The sequence below is a fragment of the Aethalodelphis obliquidens genome, unplaced genomic scaffold, assembly GCF_003676395.1.
Source record: "Aethalodelphis obliquidens isolate GAN/ISIS:26980383/991018 unplaced genomic scaffold, ASM367639v1 scaffold16, whole genome shotgun sequence".
Lineage (NCBI taxonomy): Eukaryota > Metazoa > Chordata > Mammalia > Artiodactyla > Delphinidae > Aethalodelphis > Aethalodelphis obliquidens.
This window is the reverse complement of record NW_020837960.1, coordinates 21731955-21744457: the sequence shown is the minus strand read 5'-3', so window position 1 is coordinate 21744457 and position 12503 is coordinate 21731955. Positions and strand designations below refer to the sequence as shown.

The 12503-nt window shown below is 39.0% G+C and overlaps 1 long non-coding RNA gene across 1 annotated transcript in view; it reads left to right on the top strand.

The window, feature by feature from the left end:
- The window catches only part of LOC113625683 (uncharacterized), a 529756-nt gene that overhangs the window by 73416 nt on the left and 443837 nt on the right, over window positions 1–12503 (top strand). Inside the window, exon 4 of the long non-coding RNA XR_003434794.1 lies at window positions 8397–8459. This is a non-coding gene — a long non-coding RNA (uncharacterized LOC113625683). The remainder of the gene's footprint in view (window positions 1–8396; window positions 8460–12503) is intronic.

Sequence of the window (12503 nt, the reverse complement as noted above, 5' to 3'; positions counted from 1 at the left end):
GGTCATGGTGAATTTTATTTCCTTTGCTTCATAGCAACTAGCTGATATCAGAACTGACCTTTGTTGCAGCTGGCCTTGCTAATGGAACTCAGATGGTTTGCTCAGATAAGTAATACTTCGGGGAAAATTCACTGTAAGCAAAATACTTGAAAAGATATGAGAAAGGGCAACACTTGGGCTATAAAAACAGACTTTATATTTCTCCATGGAAAAAACTTTATGGTCCTAGCATTTTACTCATTCTCTAATTATCTAAGTATGTCATTCCATAGCATAAATATAAAGATATTTTTGCTCTTTGAGGGCAAATTGCCCTGAGTTATCAAACTCTCAGATCTTGAAAAGAATCAGTCTTGAAAAGATCCTTCTACCCCTCCCCTTCCCTCCCCTCTCCTTCTTCCCTTTATCCTTTCTTTTTTGTGTGTCTGTTTTCAAGATGCATATAGACTGTTCCAGCAAAGTCTTTATAAAAACTATGTGAAAGAGGTGAGTGCTGATGGGTTATGGGCAACTGGACATCTGGGCCTTCGTGTTTCCTGCATGGAGCAGAATTCCTTTGGCCACACCAGCCCTCCTGTATTGTCTGTTGTAGTCTGTAACCTCTCCTTTCACTGAAAGGGGCAAATTTATGAAGGGGTTCACACAGCTCTTCTGGTTTTTAAGGCAACTAAGGCCAGCTGGAATACACTTTTATACACTGTAATACACTTTATTTCATTAGATTTTTATATTCCAGTGAAAACTGGCTGTTGAGAGGCCTCAGAGTCAGGGTTTAGATTTTGATTTTCATTTACCACTGCTAGAAAGAAATTAAACAAATTCTAGTGAGGATATATCTCAGTGAAAAGAAACCTTTCTCTTCCATAGCACATTGATGAAAAGAAAGCTCAAAGTTACAAGGATTTTCTGAATTCCATTGACTCTTTACTGCTAATTAGTAGCATGACTTATTTGAGTGCACTTGATACTTGCTTTGACTTGCTTTTAATATCACTCTAATTTCCCATGGAACCTTTTTGTTCTAAACTTGCTGCAGATAAATATACAAACTATGGACAGGACCAGTCTTGTTTATTTATGAAGCAAAGTTTTGTTATTATTATATTTGGAGTTCATTTCTAGGCAGTTAAAGGAAGGAAGTAATTAGTACCTTCTTTGAAGGCCATTTTGAAATTTTATGAAAAAAAAGTATGCGATAGAAAATCAATCTGGGAATGCAGTGGGTGAACTGATTCTAATCCTACTCAGTGTATGATGCTAGATGGATTTTCTAGTTCTGGTTGTGGGGTGGGGATGGCGTATTTCTGTGGGGTTGGAGACTAACAATAGTAGCTTGTATGCCTTTCCTGTGTGTGTGGTCTCTGGAACAAGTAACCTAGAGAGAGTGTGCCACTGAGAGGGCTAGCAGGGATGAAGCTAATGAATATTCAACAACGTGGCTCTGCTTATCTCCTCAATGTGATTCAAATGTGATGCGAGAAAAAGGTGAATGCAGGTTGTTGGTGAGAGGAGAACTACAATTTCATCCAGTACTTGAAAGGCATTAATTTCCAGCAGCATAGATATTTGTCAGTGACACCTTACAGCATTAGGTCAAGTCTGCATTTATTAAATGGTTCTTTTTTGAAGAATCACCCCAATGGCTGCTAGACATAGAACGCTGCTGCTCCAAGTAAATCACTGGTTTACACCAGATCTTGACATTTACAGCCCATCTAGCATAAGATGCTATAAATATAGGTTTTGGTTATTTACTTTATAGTAGAAATATTCAGTGTATTATGAATTCGTATTTGTTAAGACTTGGGGAACCTTTTGGTTAATTCTTCAGCATATTTGCTGCTACTGAATTTTTTTTCCCTTTTGGTTCAGTGAAGGTGATTCCTTTAGGCCCTGTGCCTAATTTCCCAAGATCCAGAGATTATCTAATGAGTTCCTCAGAAAACTTTGGAACAACATTAATTCAAGATTTACTGAGTGACTAATGTAATCATATCTCTGGGGAAATAAGCTGACCCCTAGTTTACTGGTTAGTTGCAAAAAATTCTGGCAATGAACAGAAACAAGGGTAAACATCTGTTATTTTAAAAAAACTCGGGCTTCCCTAGTGGCGCAGTGGTTGAGAGTCTGCCTGCCGATGCAGGGGATGCAGATTCGTGCCCTGGTCTGGGAGGATCCCACATGCCGCGGAGTGGCTGGGCCCATGAGCCATGACTGCTGAGCCTGCGCGTCCAGAGCCTGTGCTCTGGAACGGGAGAGGCCACAACAGTGAGAGGCCCACGTACTGCAAAAAAAAAAAAAAAAAAAAAACCCGTCAGGGACCCTTGATGTCCATATGAGACATAGACAGCCTCAGTTTTAAATTTTCCTCCCAAATAATGACATTTCTTCCTTTGCCATCATAATTTATCTGTTGATAAAATTTACCATGTGTATTCATGAGAATATGATTTATAAAGTTAAGATGTAGACTGGATCTTTATCATGTAAAAGCTTCTAATGGATTGTTTTTGGAAGAGTAACTGTGAAAAGGAATGTTTGTTTAGAGCACAAGTTGGGAAAACATATGTAACCATGAAGGATATTATTGGAATAAAAGAAAAACTAACATCACCACGTTCATCTATTTCAAACTTTGATGCATCAGAAGAAAATCAATCTGTGATCCAGAAGGCACTTTAAATAGTCAAAGGATTTTTTTTCCATCAGACATTTCATATTTGTGCTTAGATAATGCTTCAAATATTTTGAAAGAACAGAGAAGTGCTATGGAAAAAAATCACTCTATTTTTTACGATCTAAATGATCGTAACTCATAGTCCTGGCCAGAATTTTGTTTTCTTAAAACTATTCCCTGCACATATAATGATGATTGATATGGTAGTTCTTAGTCCATACATATGTATGCTGTGTGTGTGTGTGTGTGTGTGTGTGTGTGTACATGTATGTGTGTGTAACTTGCATGTGTAAAACAGGTCTTTTTGCACTTTATGAGTTTTATTTGGAATCCAATTCTAAATGTTTATCTTTAAGGCCTAGAATAACAGAATTTGTGAAAAGTAGAATGTACCCATAGTTTAACATAAGTCCTGGGACAAGATATAAAGTAGGTGAAGTTCATCTTCACTGAGATTCCATCTCCATCTGTAGGGGCTTTACTCTTTGAAGTTCTGCCTCTGGCTGGGGAAAACATGCTGGGCCACCAGAAGAGAACTGTCAGGGGGCGGGGGTATTTGTAGCTTGGAGAGTGGTTTTTGAACCAACTGTCGACTTCCTATACTTATTTTCTCTCTCTGCCATTTTGAATTTCTCTCTCTCTCTCTTTATTGTGTGTTAATTTCTTAACGCATGCATTTTATTTTTAAAATTTTATTTTATTTTTTAAGTAGATATAATCGACAAATACAAACATAAATTTCTTTCTTGTGATGAGAACTTTTGAGATCTACTCTCTCAGCAACTTTCAAGTATATAATACAGTATTATTAACTATAGTCACCATGCTGTACATTAAAACCCCAGGACTTATTTATCTTATAACTGGAAGTTTGTACTTTTGACCAACTTCATCCTTTACCCAAACCTCACCCCCTGCTTCTGGCAACCACCATTTTATTCTCTGTATCTATGAGTCTTTTTTTTTTTTTTAAGATTCCGCATAGAAGTGAGATCATATGGTATTTGACTTTCTCTGTCTGACTTATTTCACTTAGCATGATACTCTCCAGGTCCATCCATATTGTTGCAAATGGCAGGGTTTCCTTCCTTTTTATGGCTGAACAATATTCTCTATCTATCTATCTATCTATCTATCTCTCACTCACATAGTGAGGATAAACTTTCATCCATTGATGGACACTTCGGTTGTTTCCATGTTTTGGCTATTGTAAATAATGCTGCAATAAACATGGGGGTGCAGATACATCTTCAGGGTGGTGATTTTGTTTTCTTCTGATAAATATCCAGAAGAAGAATTGCTGGATGATACGGTAGTTCTATTTTTAATTATTTGAGGAAACTCTGTACTGTTTTCCACAGTGGCTGCACCCATTTACATACTCACCAACAATGCACAAAGATTCCCTTTTCTCCACATCATTGCCAACACTTGTTATTTCTTGTCTTTTTGATAATAGCCATTCTAACAGGTGTGAGGTAATATCTCTTTGCAAGTCTCTGATTTGCATTTCCCTGATGATTAGTGATGTTGAGCATCTTTTCAGGTACCTGTTGGCCATCTGTATGTCTTCTTTGAAAAATGTCTATTTCGGTCCTCTGCCCATTTTTTAATCAGATTGTCTGATTTTTTGTTATTGAGTTGTATGAGTTCTTTATATATAGTTTTGGATATTAACCCCTTATCAGATATAAGGTTTGCCAATAGTTTCTTCTTTTCAGTAGGTTGCCATTCCATTTGTTGATAGTTTCCTTGGCTGAGCAGAAACTTCTTAGTTTGATGGTATCCCACTTGTTTAATTTTGCATTTGTTGTCTTAGCTTTTGGTCTCAAATTTTAAAAAATCATTGCCAAGATTGATGTCAAGGGACTTATTGTCCATGTTTTCTTCCTGCGGTTTTATGGTTTCAAGTCTTCCATTCAAGTTTTTAATTCATTTGAGTTAATTTTTGTGTATGGTATAAGACAGTGACCCAGTTTCATTCCTTTGTATGTGGCTGTCCAGTTTTCCAAACTGCATTTATTGATGAGACTGTCCTTTCCCCATTGTATAGTCTTGGCTCCTTTGTTGTAAATTAATTGACCATATATACATGGGTTTGTTTCTGAGCTCTCTATTCTGTTCCATTGATCTATGTGTCTGTTTTTATGCCAATACTATAATGTTTTGATTACCATAGCTTTGTAATACAGTTTGAAATCAGGAACTGTGATGGTTCCAGCTTTGCTCTTCTTTCTTAAGATTGCATTGGCTATTCGGGGTCCTTTGTGGTCCTATACATATTTTAGGACTGTTTCTTCTATTTCTTTGAAAAATATCATTGGAATTTTGATAGGGATTGCATTGAATCTTCAAATAGCTTTGCAGAGTGTAGACATTTTAACAATATTCTGCCAATCCATGAGCTTGGAATATCTTTCCATTTATTTGTATCTTCTTCAAATTCTTTCATCAGTGTCTTATAGTTTTTAGTGTACAGGTCTTTCATGTTTTTGATTGAATGTATTCTTAGGTATTTTATTCTTTTTGATGAAATTGTAAATGGGATTATTTTCTTAATTTCTCCTTCTGCTGGTTAGTGTATAAAAATGCAACAGATTTTTGTATATTGAGGGTTTTTTTTTGCGGTACGCGGGCCTCTCACTGTTGTGGCCTCTTCCGTTGTGGAGCACAGGCTCCGGACGCGCAGGCTCAGCGGCCATGGCTCATGAACCCGTGTCGCCTGCATCGGCAGGTGGACTCTCAACCACTGCGCCACCAGGGAAGCCCTCGTGTAAGCCCTCGTGTATATTGATTTTTGTATCCTGAAACTTTACTGAATTTGATTATTAGTTCTAACAGTTTTTTTTTTTTTTGGTAGGGTATTCAGGGTTTTCTATATATAATATCATGTTATTTGCAAATAGTGACGATTTTACTTCTTCCTTTCCAATTTAGATGCCTTTCATTTCTGTTTCTTGACTAATTGCTCTGGCTAGGACTTCCATCCACTTTTATTCTTGAACTTAGTAATTTTGAGTCTTCCCAAATGCATAAGCATCTCAAATGCTCTTTTCTTCTTGATCTTTCATTCAGAACATATTCCTCGTTTCTTTGTTTTCCTTGGCTCTCTGTTTTGGTTTGTATGTGTTAGAGAAAAGAACCACCTCTCCCAGTCTTTTTGGAGTGACCTCATACAGGAGACAAATCTTATCATTCAACTCTTTCCTACCTCTTGGTCGTCTCTCAAACCTTTTGGTTTGTCCAAGCAGCCTACTTTGTTCTTAGTTGCTCCCAGTAGTTGAGAGTGTGCCAAGACCTGTCAGTGTCCCAAAGGGGAGAATCTTAGTCAGCATCTAGGTGCAGGCTGACTGGAAACTGAACCCTCAGGCAGTAGTTTTTAAAGTGTGCAAATATACCTCTTTCAGGGGAAGGCGAGGAGAGAGCATTTCATTCTTTTCTCTCTGCACTGAACTCTGGCATGAATCAGTTAAGAACTGTTTCTTTGTTTGCTATCATCCCATTGAACCTGTGAACACAAACCCTGATGGCCATTAGAGCCAAAGTATCAAGGAATGTTTCCTCTGGGTAGCAGCCACAAAAACCTGGATGCCAGATATGTGCACTAGTGTGTGCATTTTAATGCAAGTACATACAGAGAAAGAATGAGAAATTCTCCCTACCCTCCACTTCCCATTCTCCTCCCATCACCACTGTTTACATTTTAGTTGTGTATCTTTTCAGTCCTTAACATGGGCACACATTTTAAGAAATAAATATATTTTGACTCCAAATTCTACTATCTTTTCATTTTATAAATATTAGTCTAATAAGTTTTTTCAAAAAGAATAATTACTATCTTTTAGGTAAACATATTAGTCTACCAACCAGAGTAAATATAGCCCTTGGTATACAGAAATTGACTTTGAGTTTCAAAAGTCTCTTCTTGCTAGACTACTCATGTAAAACTCTCATTACACTTTATGTTATGGGCAACTTGTAAAATACTGTAGTGGGTTAAATGGTGCCCTGCCCCTCCCCAAAGGGTTTATCCATGTTCTAAGTCCTGGAACCTGTGAATGTCACCTTTTTTGAAAAAAGGGGCTTTGCAAGTGTAATTAAGGATCTTGAGATGAGGTGATCATCCTGGACTACCTTTGTGGGCTTTAAATCAAATGACAGGAATCTTTATTAGATAGACATCCAGAGGGGAAGGTGTACACAGGGGAGAAGGCAAAGTGAAGATGGGGGTGGAGAATGGAGTACTGTGGCCACAAGCCAAGGAAGCCAAGGGATGCTGGGCGCCACCAGAAGGTGGAAAAGGCAAGGAAAGATTCTCCCCTAGGGTCTCTAGAGGGAGTGCAACTCTGATGACATTTTGATTTGAACTCTGGCCTCCAGAACTGTGAGAGAATAAATCTGTCATTTTAAGCTACTAGTACGGAGTGTCAACCAAGAAACACAGAAGGCTCCAAATAAGAAAAGAGTTTATTTGCGGGGAGCGGTGCGGGGGTGGTCTTAGGGATTGCAGTTTGCAAGACACAGATTGGGGGAAAACCTAAAGAGTGCTTCAGGGAAGAGAAAGAGTCAGGGGCTTATAAAGGCAAAAGCTACATGGTTGGTAAAGTTGTCTGGCAAGAATATGATTAACTATAACAGAAGAAAGGAAATATTTGTCCTTAAGGGATAGGTTGCCATGAGTTATTTTAGGGTCAGCATCCAATAAGTATCTTAAGCTTCTGGAATACTGGGCAGATGTTCCGAATGACTGTGTTGAGATAATAAGTGATCAAAGTTCATATTCCATCCTGCCTGAGACATGCACAAGTCACACTTCCTCAGTCGTTTCCCAGCTCCATTTTAGAGAACTCTCTTAGTAATACTGACTCAATTTTGATTTTCCTTTCACAGTGGTAATTTGTAACTGCAGCTGCAGGAAACTAATTCAAACACCAACGCCAAAATACCACACTTCCATTATCTAGAAATCGAAGAGAATGAAGCAATTGACTCACAAATTTCATTCTTAAATAAGCAACACTTACAACTTTTATTGTTATAAAACAATATCCCAAGAATTATTACTCTAGTGAGCTTCTATTTGAACATCTGTATAATTACCTGACTGTAGCACTGAAACTAGAAGATTTGTTTCTGGATTAATAAGAAAGACTTGCTAAATAGCAATAACAAAATACTAAATTAACATTATCTAAACCTTAAAGATAGACATTTGAAATTAGATTTCAATTAAACTCATAAAATGGAAGCAATTTATTAATAAGATTTATATTTACACAATGTATATTTTTAAAGCACTACGTTGAGAATTGTAAATCTATCAAGTTTATATTTGAGCTATTATATAGACACTTAACTAAGGGCAGTAGAATGAAAATATTAAAAAATCAAAATTATTGTAGAGGGGCAAAAAATTCCTGCTGTGTTTTATTGGACTTGTTCAAAACAGCAAATTTACTGTAGTTACACTATTTATAATTAAATAAAATGGAAGTGAAAAAAGATTTACATTACAATAATCACTATCTTAAGAATTATAATTCTATCAAATTTCCATTTGGGCCATTGCATATTCACTTAATAAATGGTGATAAAATTAAAAGAAAAAAATACTTTAGATGAAACTCAAAAGAATGTATTCCTGTGGTCCTGGAATCTTCAGAAGTCTGCTTATTGGAAGGCTGGGTCAACTCTGAAAGTGACACACTTCTATTTTCAGGTTGCAGGACAGAAGACAAAATCCAGTGCTTGGTGGAGAGACCTTTATCGTTGCCATTTGAGGGTGAGCTGGGGTAGGAAAATCACTTGGTGATTTTCCAAGAATTGTTAAATAGCAATAACAATTCTTGGGAAGGTCCATACTAGCTTTCTAGGGGAAAAAGAGGGACAGGAGGTTCTCTTCTCAGACATTGTCCCCTGACATCCTCTGCAGCATCTGACCTCTGACTGAAGGATGCAGTGGAGATCCAGAGTCTGGGCCAGATGTGTCCTATTCTGGTGGGAGCAGTGAATCAAGCATAGTTAAATGACTGATTATCTGTGGTGTCATTTCTACTGGATTCCATTTCTGAAGATGGACTTCTGGGTTATCAAAAGAAGGCATAGTAAAACTCACAAGTTCTGTTGATCCTGAGATTCTGGCAAGCCAGGGAGCATCAGGAGAAGTTCTGCAATGCACCTGTGGAGGAATTGCTTGATCAGGATAGATTGATCTTGTAGAAGGATCATTTTCCTGTAGTTCTGCTCTCATGGGGATGATGTTCCTGGATCACTGAGCCATACCAGCTATATTAGTTTGCTAGAGCTTCCACAACAAAGTACCACAAATTGAGTGGCTTAAATAATAAAAATGTATTTTTCTCATAGTCTTGGAGGCTAGAATTCCAAGATCAAGGTATTGGCAGGTTTGGTTTCTTTCAAGGCTCCTTGGCTTTCAGATGGCTACCTTCACAGTATGTACACATTGTCTTTCCTCTGTGTATCCACACCCCTGGTGTCTCTCTGTGTGTCCAAATTTCCTCTTCTTATAAGGACACCAGTCAGATTGGATTAGAGCTCACCCTAATGGCCTTGTTCTAACTTAATCACCTCTTTAAAGGCCCGACTTCCAAATACAGTCACATTCTGATGGACTGGAGTTTAGGGCTTCAACATATAATTTTGGGGGGACACAATTCAGGCCTTAACACCAGCCTAATGCTCCTCCTTCTTTGGTGATCTGGGAACCCAGAGAATTCTCTTGATCCAGATTCACTGGGAGACTATTTTTCAGCTCCACTCAGCACCAAGGTTCAAGATATACATTTTTTTTTTTTCCCTGAGGATCAGGGATGACTGGTATAGCAGGTGCTGTGCTCCCCTACCCAGATTCCTGAGGCCTTTCCAGGACTGTCTTTTCTGGCTGACTTCTACTAGTATTGCATGAGGCTCTCCATGCTGTAGAAAGCTTTTTTCTTCATGAGCATGGCAGGTTGGACATGCTGAAGAATTAACAACTCTGTTCACAACCAATGACTGAGAGAAATTGGTATTTAAACATTCCAGTTTTCTTGGTCCTCAGGTAGGATAATTTGTGTCTGTATTTCCCAGATATCACACTAAGGGATTAAACTCCAGTTACCCACTGAGATATTTAGTTTGATAATGTATTCTTTATTGAGTGTCTTCTCTTCCCTATGTCATATCCTCCTTCCCTCCGTTGTTTCTTGAAACTCCAAATGAATATTTTCAGTTAAGTGTTTTCTCTGGGTCTGCTTCTGGGGGGTGGGAATCCTTAACTAAGGCAAGTGAGACAAGAAGTTGTTCTGGAAAGCAGATCTTCAAGATGGATTCTAGAACAGAATCACTTGACACCCAGGTTGCAGCAAAGACACCATTGCTAGTGATAAGTGGGGTGGTGATAAGCTCTGGTGTATTGTAGCTTTATAATCACTAAGTTTCTTATTGTGATGAATTGGGATGGGATGAGGTGGAAGGGCATGCACTGTCTTATGCAGTATCTCTGGAATTTGAGAGATGGTGACATTGATGATTATCAGGACTATGGATTTGATCAGTTGCTGTTAAATGACGTCAGCGTGTCATTTAACATATGAAGAAAGAAAGAAAACCACATACTCAAACTAGCCAGTCATGAACCATGGGAATTGTGTGAAAGCCACAAAATCTCTTTGGCAGTATTTAAGGAAGCTCTAATCTTCTAAAGCTAGAGGACAGATTGTGTTGAGAATTAGACCCAGTATCTGCCTGTGAGAGTAGTAGAATTACAAAGAAGGCTGAATAACAGCTCTGGCAAGTTTCTTTCTAAAATTAGGGATCTGAAAAGAGTGGGACCCTGATATCTAGAATGGATTGACTTGAGAATCTTGAACTCCTTCAAGAGCTCCATGAACTCTTGGACTTACATAGGTGTCCTACTGAATTTCTCCAAGACCTCCTTAAACTCCTGGGCCTGCAGAAGTTGCCAACTCCTTTTACCACTCTCAATCCTGCTTTGCCTGGACATATGCAGAGTCCTTACCTGAAGCAGATGTTTTACAAGATAATATACTTGCAAGTATACTTACCTCAGAATTTGCTGCAGCTGTCCCTGCGGTAGCCAGGCCAATAACTGGGGTCAACCTCAGCATAGCCTCACGGGGGAAGTGCTATCTCTGATTTGCGAGGAAAGGGATTATTCACCAGATGAGTTGCAGGACCTGGCTAAAATATATTGTCAGACATCAGGAAAATGTGCCTAGAAATGAATCTTGAGAGTGCTGTACCAGAAGTTACAAAATAAGGCTGGTTAAAGGAGAGTTTACTGATATGAGTATTCTTACACGACTCAGGACTTAATATCCTGGCAAGGGCACCAGGAGTCAATTAAAATATTCTGCTTGGATGGTGGGGATGCTGAAACTGCCACGGCAGAGAACTGAAGGAGGAGTCAAAAGGCTCAGGGAGAGGGGCTTCCCTGGTGGCACAGTGGTTGAGAGTCCGCCTGCCAATGCAGGGGACACGGGTTCGTGCCCCGGTCTGGGAAGATCCCACATGCCACGGAGCGGCTGGGCCCGTGAGCCATGGCCACTGAGCCTGGGCGTCCGGAGCCTATGCAAGGCTCAGAGAGGTGGGCATGTTAAAATAGATTTGCAGTCCTTGCTTTGCATGGTTCTGATATGCATGAATTTCAGTTACTGCAGTTCAGTTAAAAACTACCAGTGCTCCAATAGCATAGTTCAAATTTCAGTTACCAAGATATATTAACTGTTAGCAATTGCATAAAGCACAGACTTTGCTACTAGCTCTCCAATGCACAAATCACTATGCAAAAAACAGATACACATTATGATCAGTGACCAGTTATGTCACTTTTTTCAGAGTCTATAGGTAATTGGTCATGGCACATCTGTTAGTTCGCACACAGATGACAAAAGTAGAGTTGTGTTGTCTCTTTCTCTCACAGTGATAAAGCCATGTAACATTTTACCAAAATGGATAATTGAAAGAGGGAATTGGCCATCAAAAATCAAGCACAGAAAAGAAAAAAAAAACAAGTTATAATACTAGAAGTGAAATTTTAATCAAATGTAAATGGGGTTAAAGAAGAAATAGCTAACCATGGAAATACTGGCACCACCTCTATTTAAGAGACTCCAATGTGCGATCAGAGAAACTTAGTGAAGGCAGCCTTAACAATATAAATGAGAAAAGTGGTCATGACAGAAAGGATGAAGATATCTCAGAGAAAGGATTGCCAGTGAAAAACTTCTCATTCATGGAATTCTCAGAGATATTTCATCACATTGAAAGTGGGAAGGATAAAATGCTGGAAGTGGATTCAAACTTAGAAAGTAGTATGACAATTTGCCAAGGCATGAAAAGATCCTTGATTTATATCATAAGTTATAGACAGAAAGAAGGCAAGTACTGTTCAAATACCCTTGATAGGGTTTTTGTTTTGTTTTGTTTTGTTTTTTGCGGTACGCGGGCCTCTCACTGCCATGGCCTCTCCTGCCGCGGAGCACAGGCTCCGGACGCACAGGCCCAGCGGCCACGGCCCACGGGCCCAGCCGCTCCACGGCATGTGGGATCCTCCCGGACCAGGGCGCGAACCCGCATCCCCTGCATTGGCAGGCGGACCCTCAACCACTGCGCCACCAGGGAAGCCCTGATAGGGTTTTTCTAAACAAAGAAATAGAACACTTCAATTCTCAGTGTTTTTACTAAAGAGAAGATAGAGAGGTAGAGGGACACCCAATGAGAGTTTTGTTGTACCTATTTAAGCAAAAAGATCAAGGATAGGTGTTGATGTCAGCTGCCAATAACAACAACAAAAATCCTGATC